The sequence below is a fragment of the Nicotiana sylvestris genome, chromosome 4 (genome assembly GCF_000393655.2).
Source record: "Nicotiana sylvestris chromosome 4, ASM39365v2, whole genome shotgun sequence".
NCBI classification, from domain to species: Eukaryota; Viridiplantae; Streptophyta; class Magnoliopsida; order Solanales; family Solanaceae; genus Nicotiana; species Nicotiana sylvestris.
Window position 1 is genome coordinate 125431424 of NC_091060.1, and position 14184 is coordinate 125445607.

The following is a 14184-nucleotide window of genomic DNA, read 5'->3' on the forward strand; positions in this document are numbered from 1 at the left end:
ATATACAGAAAGCAAAAACTGTTTTCTTCTTCCTGCTGTTTGTTCGATGCCCAGTTTGTTTAACTTGTTCAAATAAGTGCTGATTTCTCTCAAGTATCAGCTAGGTTTTTGTTTGTTTGGTTCGTATTGGTTTGATTTCTCTTGGGATTGGATCGTCTGAATTCTGAGTCCACTCCCCTGCTTATTGCTGTCATTTTGCTGCCTCTTCCCATTGGCTATAACTGCATCTTGCACTGGGATTTTGGTTACCTGTTGTTACTGCTGCTGCACTTGTTGCCTTTGTTACTCTGCTGACTTCCCTTTTTCTTCAATTGTCAAACATTTCCAGGTACACAACTTCTGAAACCATATGTTGTTGAAAGTTTGAAGTTGAAGCAGAAATAAAGAAACGAATGTCTGTTTATGTTATAATACTTGTATTCAAAAATAGGTTGAATGTTAGTTTGGCCTGTATTTGTTTAAATGCAAACTGCAAATACTCTGTATAAATTAACATACATTCTAAGTTGAGATGAACAATTAGATAGCATTGGCTTGATAGATCAGATGTGTTTTAATGCATACGACCGTTAGTTTTGTTTCAGTTATGACATCATAACATAGAATCATAGCAAGCATATGTATGTATTTTTGCCTAGATCTCTGAACTATCGAATCTGCTACATTCGGTTCCATTTGACTTCAAGATAAGTGTACCCCAAACTAATTCTTATGCAGCGTTACGTTAACAGGGTAATAATGTACGCCAACCCTTTTGTTAGACTACTTGTTTCTACATAGTTTCGATATGGGCTTCAATATAGATTCATCGTTTCGGAATAATACGATGACTTTCGAGGAAAACTAATAGGCATTCTCGAATCCAATTAACAGTAGTTTTTCTTAATAAGTAGCCGATTTCATTTATCAAGCCTAAATAAGTTAATTACAAAGATCAAACTTAAGGTTTATTTAATGTAAATTTAGTATGAGTTACATGTTGCTTGCAATCCCTCCTATCAAATTAACAGAACTTATTCACTCCTTAAAGACGAGGCATGAAATAATTCTCACCTCATAAATAACCAATTAGGCAATCAAGCAAAAATTCGGATTCGTCATATATAGTAGAGATTTAGTATGTTAGTTGCTTAAACAAGTAAGTTTGGTATTTTTCTTTTTTTTTTTTTTAGACAAACGTAATAGAAATGTAGTCGCTTCAGGATATCCTTTTTCTAAAATAATGAGACGAGCCTCGCCAAGTAAGAATGCAAATTACGGGGCCCTCAATAACTAACCATAATAAATATTTAGAATTCGGACAGGCCGTTTAGCAAATTTCATGGCCTTCTCCAAAAAAAAATAAGAATGCGTTAAACTCTTTAGGCGCGGCTCGATTAAATTATATTCTTAAATTTGGGTGCGCATTGATGTGACCCGAATCCAAATCTCAACGGAGTCGAAGTGTGTTTAACAATTACGGGTGCATTGATTGCGACGTAGTTCGAAATACATTTTCACGACGTTGCAATTCTATAAAAATAAATGATAATAATAAAAGCGGTTTAAACTTAATAAAAGCACGTAAGTCATAACATGTATTTAAATCAGATATTTAGCCATTATAACAATTTAAGCGACCGTGCTAGAACCACGGGATTCGAGGGTGCCTAACACCTTCCCTCGGGTCAACAGAATTCCTTACTTAGAATTTCTGGTTCGCAGACTTCATTTGGAAAAGTCGAAAATTTCCTCGATTTGGGATTCAAGATAAACCGGTGACTTGGGACACCAAAAACCAAACCTTTCCCAAGTGGCGACTCTGAATTAAATAAGTAATCCCATTTCGAATATTGTCACTTAAATTGGAAAAACTCCCCTCGCGCATTTATCCTTCGGGGCCGGGCGCGCAAAAAGGAGGTGTGACAGCTCTGGCAACTCTGCTGGGGAGGGTTAACCCAGAACCACTGGTTCAGGGTTCAAGAATTCGAGCTTAGAATAATTGTTATATTTGGCTTTATTATCTGATCTTTATTACATATTTTTGCATAACGTGCTAAATGTTATTTTTTACCGCTTTGATATTATCTGAACTGTATATAAACTGTGCCGAAACCTTTCTCTTCTTACCTCCGGGGAGAAGCTCGCTGGTCGAGACTCCCTATTCTGTTAGTGTCGATACCTGAAATAAGAAAGAGGTCGGACAAGTTACAAAGCCGGACGATCTCGCGGGTCCCCGGTACGTAGCCCCCTCCTCGACTCGAGTTGTCTGCTCGGGTACACAGTCTAGAACAAATGCCCAGGTTATAAACCTAGTATAACGAAACTTCATGCCGGATCCCTAGTAGGAACGTTTATTTGCATCATGTTGCATTTGACTTAGGGGGCTCAACACAGGGGTTGGGTCCGTCTAGGACAGGCAACCTAAAATGAAAAGACCATCCTGTTGCATTCCTATCTGTTTTGCGCATTTATTTGCTTCAGTTCCGCATGCTGACCGGTTTCTAAAAAAGAAAATAGCAGCGTAGGGAGATAATACTTATTTTGGAAAAATAAAACCAATGTCCAAGTAGTGTCAAAACCTCGCCGGAATTTTTCTAAAAAGAATAAAAACAAAATTTGTCTTCTTAGTTTGAGTTATTAAAAAAATATATATAAAAAAAATTTTCTTTTTTTTTTATCACTTCCAAAATCAAAAAAAAAAAGGTATTTATTTAAAAGTAAAAAAAAACGGAAATTCATAATTCAAAAAAAATGTTGTCTCTTTCGTAGTACCCCTTTTATAAATTCAGACTAATAGTCCAAATATTTCCTAAAAAAATATATATATATATATAATAATATTTTCTTTAGTCTTTATCTCTTTGCAAAAGAAAAAATATAATAAAAATATGTATTCTTGATTTCTAGGTTTATTTGATTCTTTCTATTTACGGTATTCCCGAACTACGCCGGTTTGATTCTCACCGGATGTGAGATACGTAGGCAACCCTCGTCGGGTTCAACCCCATTTTGCTAAAATAGCCAAAATCAATAGATAAATAAAAAAAAAAGAGATGTGTCAAATTTTTAAAGAGTCATAAATAAGTCAGGTGACGCTGTTTTGTCATAAATAGCCGAATAATTCCGAAAAGGGACGCCGGAAGGCTGACTTTGCATAAACAGCCACCTTTGGGTCTTGTTTAGCATTTTTGTCCAGTTGACCCACACAGCCTTAAAATCTTCGTCCCCGAAGTGTTTAAAGGCCGTGTTCAAAACTTGATCCCCTCTGTAAAATATTTTGAGTCAAGTCATTTTTTGTTAAAATCACCTTAATAAATGTGCAGGATGAGCACGATGCAAAATGAACATTTTTCAATAATGACCAAAATCCCTGTCAAGTTACGGCTATGGTGGAATGATCTAGGTGTTGAAGGACAAAATGAGGTTAAGAAATATCTGAAAGGTCTTGTGGGTTTGTTGGAAATCCAGCCTCGGGGAGATATCATAAGAGCTTTGGTTACCTATTGGGACCCGGCGCACAATGTTTTCCATTTCTCTGATTTTGAACTCACCCCGACTTTGGAAGAAATGGCCGGATACATCGGGAATACTGAACTTCCCTTGAGGGAAAAATACTTGGTCGCCCCAAGAGTCGTCACGGTACATCGGTTCCTAGATTCATTGAAGATACCTAGAACAGTCCACAACCCGGATCTGGCAGCCGGATTTTGTACTCCATGCTTCATATATGATAGGTACGGTCATGAGGGGGGATTCAATAATCCAATCAACAAACTGTGCAGCAAAGGAGTTCGTCAGAAGTGGGACAAGCACAGACGGGTAGCGTTCATGATGATGTTCCTGGGCCTTCTGGTATTTCCAAGGAAAGACGGAAACATTGATTTGAAGATATCCGGGGTCGTCAGCACTTTACTCACGCAAAGTGACAGTACTCTCGCGCCTATGGTGGTATCTGACATCTTTCGAGCTCTTACAGCTTGTAAAGCTGGGGAAAATTTCTTCGAAGGTTGTAACTTGCTCCTACAGATATGGATGACCGAGCACCTCTGCCATCATTCCGAGATTTTGAGCCATGGTTCCCCGGAAAAGACCTGCATAGAAGAATCTTACACGAGAACCAAAGAGATCAGTTTGCCCAAAGGAGTCCTGGCATGGACCTCGTTCTTTCAAGCTCTTACTGCCAGCCAAATACAATGGACGTTGGGATGGTTGCCTGTTGATGAGATCCTATATATGTCTGCAGCTAAAACTCATTTCTTACTGATGGGGCTTAAGAGCATTCAACCTTACGCACCCTGCCGAGTTTTGAGACAGTTCGGAAGATGCCAGACAGTACCTCATGAGGAAGATCTTAGCACTCAAGCAGTTGAGATAAGTCCTAACGGACAATTCCCAGAAGCGAAGATTCGCCAAATCTGGAGTGAGTGTCAATATTTGAAATCAGATACTTGCGTGCGGGATCGAGCCAAAGGAGAGACGGCGCCAGGTTACCTTGCATGGTATAGAAGGGAACTTGAGCATGAAAGGCCAGCTAAGAGACCCCACATCCGGAATTTCACCGAATCATCGCAAAGACAGTGGGATTGGTTAGCGAAGGAAAGAGGCTATTGCGCCGAAATCAGCAGGTTAAAGCAACAAGTGGGAAGCTTGAAATATGAGCACAACATACAAGTTGCTACGAATCTGGGAGAGCGGAACAGGTTAATTCAGGAAAAAGAAATGCTCAGAGCCCAGATCAAACAGATAAGGGTGGATGCGGATAAACAGCCAAGGCGTCGATCAGACGAGCAGCTGATAAAAAGGCTAAAAAGTGAAATCAGGGAATGGCAAGATGGTTTGGAGAAATCTGAAAATGCCATAGCAGAGCTCAGGGCAAAGTGGGATACAAGAGCAGATGAGCATTGCCGATACCTGAATCAATTGGAAGGCGACCACGAGAAGACTGTTGCTAAAATGAAGAGAGAGATGGCTACACTTGAGATCAAAGCAGCTAATCAGGCCAAGGATTTCCAAATTGAGAGCAGATACTGGTACGACTCAATAGCCCAGATAAAGTTGGAAGTACGGCGACTGAAGCATCAGCATATACAGGATGCTCAAGTATTCAAGATATGTAGCGATCAGATAAAACGCCTACTCGTAGAGAAGAAGCAAACCAGAGATAGGATCAAGGCCATTGCCCATGCCATCACCAGACGATGTCTACGATGTGAGAACATGTCCAGCGTTACCGTCCTCTCGGCAGTGATGGGTTATGTCAAGCAGACTATGCATGAGCTGGAGCAACTTGAGAGGGATATCACGCCTAGGACCGCGGCGAGGCCGAACGATGCCCCGCGGACACCAATTTTCAAAACCATAATGCACTCATAAGTCAAGCCTGTATCTTAGCATCTTCTGCCTGTTTTTCCATCAGGGTGATTTTTAGTCTATTTTGAGTCTAGGTTTATTTTCAAAGTTTGCTCTTTCTTTTGCAAAATGTAGTTTGTAATAGACCATTTCAACAATAAAGAGGTTGCTTCTTTTACGCTCATTTATGTTTTTCGAACTACGTAATGATTTGATTCACGTAGGCATCGTGATACGTAGGCAATCCTCATCGGATCCGGTCGCATTTCTTTTACTGCAAAATAAAAAAAACATAAAAGAAAAAGAAAAAAAAAAAGAAAAAAAAAAGAAAAGAAGGGGAAAAACTAATAAGAGGAAAAATGCCGGAATGACGCATGCTCTCATAGCAAACATATAATAATCCACTTAACTGTATAGGTGCATCATGCCCAACGTGAGATTAACTATCTGTTATTTGCTGCAAATTAACCGTGCGTTTGTCGATGAGTATTCCAGGGTTTTTGGAAAGACGGTTGGTTTGGTGAAAGTCTGGCCTCGCACTCATACTTCACGAGGTCAAGGAGAAGTGTTCAACTACCTGTTGTTAGGACCAGAAGCAGTACTCACACTTACTTCACCAGGTCAAAAGGAAGTGTGGAAATGTCTTCAGAAATTCCATTGCAAACAATCCCTGTTTCCGAGGAAAGCTCGATCTCAGCCGTCCTCACACCTGAATCCGCAACTGCGGAGGAAAATAGAATCCTACGGCTCCGCATGTTGGAAATGCTGGACGATTGGAATAATGGGAAAGAACCGCCAAGTGTCGTCCCCGGATTCCCTGAATTATTCTCCAGGTCGAGTGGGACTTCTAATGTCCCCATAAATTATCCTGCTACCCCATTCGGGTACCCAGCCACCTCAGCCTTCTCTGCTGGATCGCCTTCTGAGCCTCATCCCCGAATGTCATCCACTGATGCAAGCATGAACATCTTTACTGCATCGCCTTGCCCGATTACGGCACAGCCTACCACGTACAAGCCAAGCTTTGACTCATCCTCTTTTACATTCCAAGCACCATCGTTCTCAATGGAACCAACTAGGTTCGCTACCAGCACTAATCCTCTACCGCCTCAGTGTGAGCTTGCACCCGGGCAAGATCAGAACCCCAGAATTGCAGAACAAAATGAGATTGCCAAGAGAATGAGAAGCCTTGAACAAAGTTTGAAGAATATGCAAGGATTGAGCGGACAGAAGAGCGTCTCTTACGCCGACCTATGCATGTTCCCTCACGTGCACCTGCCAGCGGGTTTCAAGACCCCGAAGTTCGAGAAATACGATGGGCACGGTGACCCCATTGCACATCTTAAGAAATACTGCAACCAATTGCGGGGAGCCGGCGGAAAAGAAGAACTGCTAATGGCATATTTTGGGGAAAGTCTAGTAGGGATAGCCTCGGAATGGTATATGGACCAGGAAATGTCCCGATGGCATATATGGGATGATCTCGCCAGAGATTTTGTGAAACAATTCCAGTATAACATCGACATTGCGCCAGACCGAAATTCTCTGTCGAATTTGAAGAAGAAACCTTCAGAAAGCTTCAGAGAATATGCTATTAAGTGGCGTGAACAGGCGTCAAGAGTGAAGCCTCCCATGGATGAAGTGGAAATGGTCACTACCTTTCTCCAGGCTCAAGAGTCTGACTATTTCCAAAACATGATGTCAGCCATGGGTAAGCCATTCGCGGAAGCGATCAAGATTGGAGAAATGGTGGAAAATGTTCTGAAAATAGGTAGAATTTTGAGTCAAGCAGCCATAAGGGCAACCTCCCAGGCCGTCCAAAGCGGGTCCGGAGGAATGACAAGAGGGAAGAAGAAAGAAGAAACGACTATGGCAGCCTTGGAAGCAAGGGAGTATCGTCATCCCAGACCCCGTTTCCCGGAAAGAACCCCACAACACTATTACCCCCACTCCAGTTTGGCATATGCTCATCAACCTTATATGGTCATGAATGCCCAACCTTATGCCCATCCACCACAACAAGCCAACCGAGGCCCAGCTCCACCTCCCAGAAATCAGCCTCCTTACCGCAACCACTATAACCCACAACCCCCGCAGAATAACTTTCGCCCTCAGGAGCCACCTCGACGGCGGACTTTCACGCCCATCGGTGAGCAATACTCTACTTTGTTCCCTAAGCTAGTCCAATTGGGTTTCTTGCAACCAATCCCTCAAACAAGGCAAAACCCGACGTCACCTTCTTACAAAGCTGGAGTCAGATGCGCCTATCATTCAGGGGCCGAGGGACATGATACAAATGACTGCTGGTCGTTGAAAAGAGTGGTCGAGAATTTGATAGAGCAAGGGAAAATAGTGCTAAGGGACGAAGAGATCCCAAATGTGACTAACAATCCATTACCTGCTCACAATAATGGGCCGCTGATCGGAATGATTTGCGAAGACAAAGAATTCGACCCTGCTTTGAAATCCATAATTGCCATTGTCGACACGGGGAAGAGGCCCGAAACAGACCAGAAACCAGGAAAGGGGGAGGAGGCCAAGGCTATAAAGAAAGAACTTGAAAAGAAGGTGGAGAATAAAGTGGTACCGGTAGGGGATGGAGTCTTTACATACCACAAGGTCGAGCTGAGAAGACGTAGAACTTCGCAATCAAAAAGACAAAACCTATGTACGTGCCGAAAGGGGCCTATGTGGTCCGGGGGACGATTCAACCACCTCGGCTGAATGAGCCAGTGGTTATCGGACGCGTGCCACAAAAGCCAATGACCAACCCGTCCACAGTGCCGTGGAATTATCAAAAGACTTTGGTAATGTACAAAGGTAAAGAGGTCATGGGAGAACTTCCAGAAAATACTTTCATTGGAAGGTATTCAAATACCCAAGAACTGAACAACGCCACACAAAGGCGCTTCCCGCCAAAGAAGCCCGTAAGTGTTGAAGAAGCGGAAGTGTTCTTCCAACAAATGAAAATGCCGGATTACGAAGTGATAGATCAACTGCGCAAGTACCCCGAGCAAGTGTCCATGCTATCATTATTGATGAGGTCGGCCGAGCATCAAAAGATCTTACTGAAGACCCTGAATGAAGCATATGTGCCAGTTGAAACCTCGGTTGAACAACTAGAGCGGATGACAGAAAGATTCTTCGCCGTCAACCAAATCTCTTTCAGCAAGAATGATTTACCCCCGGAAGGAGCGACACACAACAAGCCTTTGCATCTAACAGTTAAATGCGAAGACTATTATGTCAAGCGGGTAATGTTGGATGGGGGTTCGGGTGTTGACATTTGCCCGCTCTCCACGCTGCAAAGAATGAAAATTGGGACCGGAAGAATCCGACCCAACAATGTCTGCGTAAGAGCTTTCAACGGCATCAAGAGAGATACCATGGGAGAAATAGACCTGTTGTTGGTCATAGGACCAGTCGAATTTCAAGTAACCTTCCAGGTGCTCGACATGGATACATCCTACAATTTTCTCCTTGGCAGACCTTGGATCCATGCGGCAGGAGCCGTGCCTTCCACTCTTCACCAGATGGTGAAGTTCGAGTACGAAGACAGAGAGATCGTGGTCCATGGGGAAGATGAGCATGCTATTTATCGGGACCCATCCACCCCATATCTGGAACCGAGAGAAGGGAGCGAACATACGGTCTATCAAGCTTTTGAGATTGTACTGGCAGAGCAGCACGAAGAGGGAATACCCTGCCCCCAGCCTTTCTTGTCTAACGCCTCGGTTATGGTGGCCAAAGAGATGATCCGGCACGGATTTAGGCCAGGGAAGGGGCTTGGACGAACCCTTCAGGGAATAACAGAACCCATTACCTTGCCAGTCACCAAGAAACCTTTTGGACTAGGTTTCAAACCTACTCCAGCAGACGAAGAGTGGGCAAAGAAAAGGAAAAATGAGGGTTGGAAGTTACCTCGACCACTGCCGGATTTATATGCAACCTTCATCAGGCCAAGGTACGCTGAAGAAGAAGATGATGAGGTCTTCACAGCTGAGGAAATCAAGGAGATATGTGGGGCGATGAGAAAGATGCTCTACGAGGTCCACATGGTTCAATCAGGCGAAGGCACAAGCATTGCTGAGATGATGTACATGGGGCCGAACGCCAAACTTCAAAACTGGGAAGCTACGCCATTCCCGACTAGACGGAAGTCCGGGTAGACCTGTCCTGCCACCTTTCCTGTGTCACAAGTTATCTCTAGGACATAACTTGAACGTTTTCTTCTTTTCAATTGTTGTTTTCAATTCCTAAGTTGTAAACATTGTTGTCTTCCAACTTTCCAAAGAAAAATAAAAAAAATCATCATTGCTTTCCCATTCTTTCTCTTGTTCTGATTTTTGTTATTTTTCCTTTTTATCTTTCTTTTCAGTCCTAATAATGCGGCTTTAAATATGACATGCTTGCGGACTTCATGCCCAGATCACAATGAGCTATTTAACTGCGAATTAATGAACCCAGAACCAGAATATGATGCGGAAGAGGCTTTTAGGGAGATAAACCGAGAGTTGGAATACTTCGAGAATAAACCTAAGCCAAATCTAAATAACACTGAACCGGTAAATTTAGGAACCCCGGAAGAAATCCGGGAGACCAAGATAAGCATTCACACGGACAAAACGCGAGAGGCGATAATTCAACTTCTTTTTGAATTTAAAGACGTGTTTGCTTGGTCATATGATGACATGTCGGGGCTAGGAGTTGATCTAGTGGTTCATAAATTGCCGATTCATCCTGATTGTCCTCCAGTTCAACAAAAGCAACGAAAGTTCAAAACTGAGGTCAGTGACAAGATTAAAGAGGAGATCACCAAACAACTGAAAACGGGAGTGATTCGGGTAGTCCAATATACAACATGGTTGGCGAATGTGGTTCCAGTACCAAAAAAGGACGGGAAAACTCGGGTATGTGTAGATTACCGAGATCTGAACAGAGCAAGTCCTAAAGATAATTTCCCGCTGCCCAACATCCACATCCTCGTTGATAATTGCGCCAAACACGAGATACAGTCTTTCGTAGATTGTTACGCTGGGTATCATCAGGTATTGATGGATGAAGAGGACGCCGAGAAAACTGCCTTCACCACGCCTTGGGGCACCTACTGTTACCGGGTCATGCCATTTGGTTTGAAGAATGCTGGGGCTACTTACATGAGGGCCATGACTGCCATTTTCCATGACATGATGCATCAGGAAATAGAGGTGTACGTGGACGACGTGATAGTCAAGTCCAGGACACAGGATAATCACATCCAAGATTTGAGGAAATTCTTCGAGAGATTAAGGAAGTATGACTTGAAGCTAAACCCAGCCAAATGCGCTTTCGGAGTTCCGTCGGGCAAACTTTTGGGCTTCATCGTAAGCAGGAGAGGTATCGAGCTAGATCCAACTAAGATAAAATCCATCAGAGATCTGCCTCCCCCGAGAACAAAGAAAGACGTGATGAGTCTGTTGGGCAGGTTGAACTACATCAGTCGGTTTATTGCCCAGCTGACAAGCACGTGTGAGCCCATATTCAAGCTGTTAAGGAAAGATGCGGCGATTAAATGGACAACTGAGTGTCAAGAAGCCTTTGATAAAGTCAAAGAATACCTTTCGAATCCCCCGGTCTTGGTCCCTCCAGAACCGGGAAGGCCACTTTTCTTGTATCTGACAGTCTTGGAGAACTCTTTCGGTTGCGTCCTCGGGCAACACGACGTAACCGGAAAGAAGGAGAAAGCAATCTACTACTTGAGCAAGAAATTCACCGGCTACGAGGCCAAATACACTCTGCTGGAAAGGACATGATGCGCTCTCACATGGGTTGCTCAAAAGTTGAGACATTATCTCCAAGCCCACACTACGTTCCTCATAAGCAGGTTGGATCCTTTGAAGTATATATTTCAGAAACCAATGCCTACTGGGAGACTGGCTAAATGGCAAATCTTGCTTACGGAATTCGACATAGTCTATGTCACTCGCACGGCAATGAAAGCCCAGGCGTTAGCAGATCATTTGGCCGAAAATCCGGTCGATGAGGAATACCAGCCATTGGATACCTACTTTCCAGATGAAGAAGTAAACACCGTAGAAGTGGTCTCGGAGGAAGCTCATGTTTGGAAGATGTTCTTTGATGGAGCCGTGAACGCCAAGGGTGTAGGGATTGGGGCAATTTTGATCTCGCCTTCTGGTCAGCATTATCCCGCCACAGCTAGACTTCGTTTCTTTTGCACAAATAATACAGCTGAGTATGAAGCCTGCATCATGGGCATGCATATGGCAATCGATCAGGATGTCGAAGACTTACTGATTATGGGAGATTCTGACCTGATTATCCGGCAAGCTCAAGGCGAATGGGAAACTCGGGATGTCAAACTTATCCCTTACCGACAGCATGTGGAGGACCTCAGCAAGCGCTTTACCTCAGTAGAATTCAGGTATATCCCGAGGTGTCACAATGAACTGGCAGATGCGCTTGCTACTTTAGCTTCAATGCTACCCTACCCGGGCAACGCCCACGTCGATCCTTTGGAAATCCAAATCAAGGAAAGACACGGTTACTGCAATATAATCGAGGCAGGATCAAATACGCAGCCGTGGTACCATGACATCAAGAGGTTCCTAAAGACACAAGAATACCCCGAGCACGCTACTGGAGATCAAAAGAGGACCATTAGGCGACATGCAAGTGGTTTCTTTCTAAGCGGTGAATTGTTGTATAAGAGGACCCCGGACCTCAATCTTCTAAGATGTGTCGATATCGAGGAGGCAAGAAAGATCATGCACGAAGTACACGCAGGTGTGTGCGGACCTCACATGAACGGGTATGTCTTAGCAAAGAAAATCCTTCGAGCAGGTTATTACTGGATGACCATGGAAAAGGATTGCTTTAGCTTCGTTCGGAAGTGTCATCAATGTCAGGTGCACGGTGATTTGATTCATGCACCTCCCACGGAGCTGCATCCCATGTCTGCACCTTGGCCATTTGTCGCCTGGGGCATGGACGTCATTGGACCAATCGAACCGAAGGCTTCGAATGGACACAGGTTTATACTGGTTGCCATCGATTACTTCACAAAATGGGTAGAAGCTGTCACTCTCAAGTCGGTCACTAAAAAAGCTGTAGTGGATTTTGTACACTCAAATCTTATCTGTCGTTTCGGTATTCCTGCGACTATCATTACAGATAATGCAGCAAACTTGAACAGTCACTTGATGGGAGATGTATGCGAGCAGTTCAAGATAACGCATAGGAATTCTACTCCTTATCGGCCGAAAGCCAATGGTGCTGTGGAAGCGGCAAACAAAAACATCAAGAAGATTTTGAGGAAAACGATCCAAAGTTCCCGACAGTGGCATGAGCAGTTACCTTTTGCATTGTTGGGGTATCGCACTACGGTACGCACATCAGTAGGAGCGACTCCTTATCTTTTGGTTTATGGGACCGAAGCTGTAATACCGGCAGAGGTAGAAATTCCTTCGCTTCGAACCATTGTCGAAGCAGAAATCGAAGACAGCGAGTGAGTCAAGACTCGGTTAGAGCAATTGACTTTGATTGATGAAAAGCGAATGGCCGCGGTTTGTCACGGACAGTTGTACCAACGAAGGATGGCCCGTGCTTACAACAAAAAAGTCCGACCCAGGAATTTCGAAATAGGTCAGCTGGTACTGAGGCGTATTCTGCCGCATCATGAGGAAGCAAAAGGGAAGTTTGCTCCAAATTGGAAAGGCCCATACATCATAAGGAAGATATTGCCGAGAGGAGCATTGTATTTAGGTGATATCGAAGGAAATGACCCCGACACAGCAGTAAATGCAGATGCAGTCAAGAGATACTACGTCTGAATTATACTCCAGTAGTCTTGACGCATTTGAAATGACGAAGGTTTTATTCCCCACTACTCCCCAAACACTACCCAATTCTCTCTACAAACCTTTGAGCCGCTTACAAAAAAAACAAAAAAAAACATTGATAGAGGCCTGAACTACGTTTGACTTGATTCCGAAAGGATACGTAGGCAGCCTCTCCCTGAGGTTCAGTCACACCAACAATAAAATCCCATTCACCCTGAAATTGAAACCGGGGCACGTCGAGCAGTTTGGAAGTTAGTATCATCTGCCTCTCTTTACCAAGCACAAGCTTTCAGATCAATTACCAAAGATAGTGGGAAACCAATAAGCGTCACAAATGGAGACCGGCACACTCTGAATCGAGAAAGAAAAAATGAGAGAGTCTCGTCGGTGAAAACCTTCGGGCACCACGAGGCGACGGGAGTAGAGAAACCAAAATGAGAGAGCTTGTTTAGTAAAAACTCGCAAAGAGTGCTATCAAGCGATGACAGGAAGAGAAATGAGAGAGGTCAGCTGGCGAAAACCCGCAAAGGGCGCTGTTGGCCGAAAAAGAATGACTCCACCCCAAGGAGGTCTCGGCAAAGCTCCACCGGTTTGGAATCACAGATCCGTTCTGGTTCAGGGAAACGCAAGTTCATGGAAGGTCAGGCGTCCAGTCCAAAGAGCATGTCATGTCATTTAAAGCCAGCGTTATCTTCCTCAGATAAGTCTTTCTCGTCCCAAAAGGGACACTCCCTTCCTGAAATTTGTTTTCTCCTTTCTTTGTTTCTCTTCGAATCCCTTTTATGTTTTAACCCCAAGTTCAGGATACACCGGAAAGGGCAGGTGGCAGGTTTGTTTGCACGGAATCCCGTTTCATGAAGGAAAACGCCTCATTTCATTGGTACGATTGCCCAAGCCTGATGAATCATGATGTTTGATGGTGTTTAAAGTAAAGAGGAGAAATCTTCCCCAGCAAGTCCGCCTTCGGACGAATCCCCACAGAGTCTCCCTCTGTACAAATCCCCACAGAGTCTCT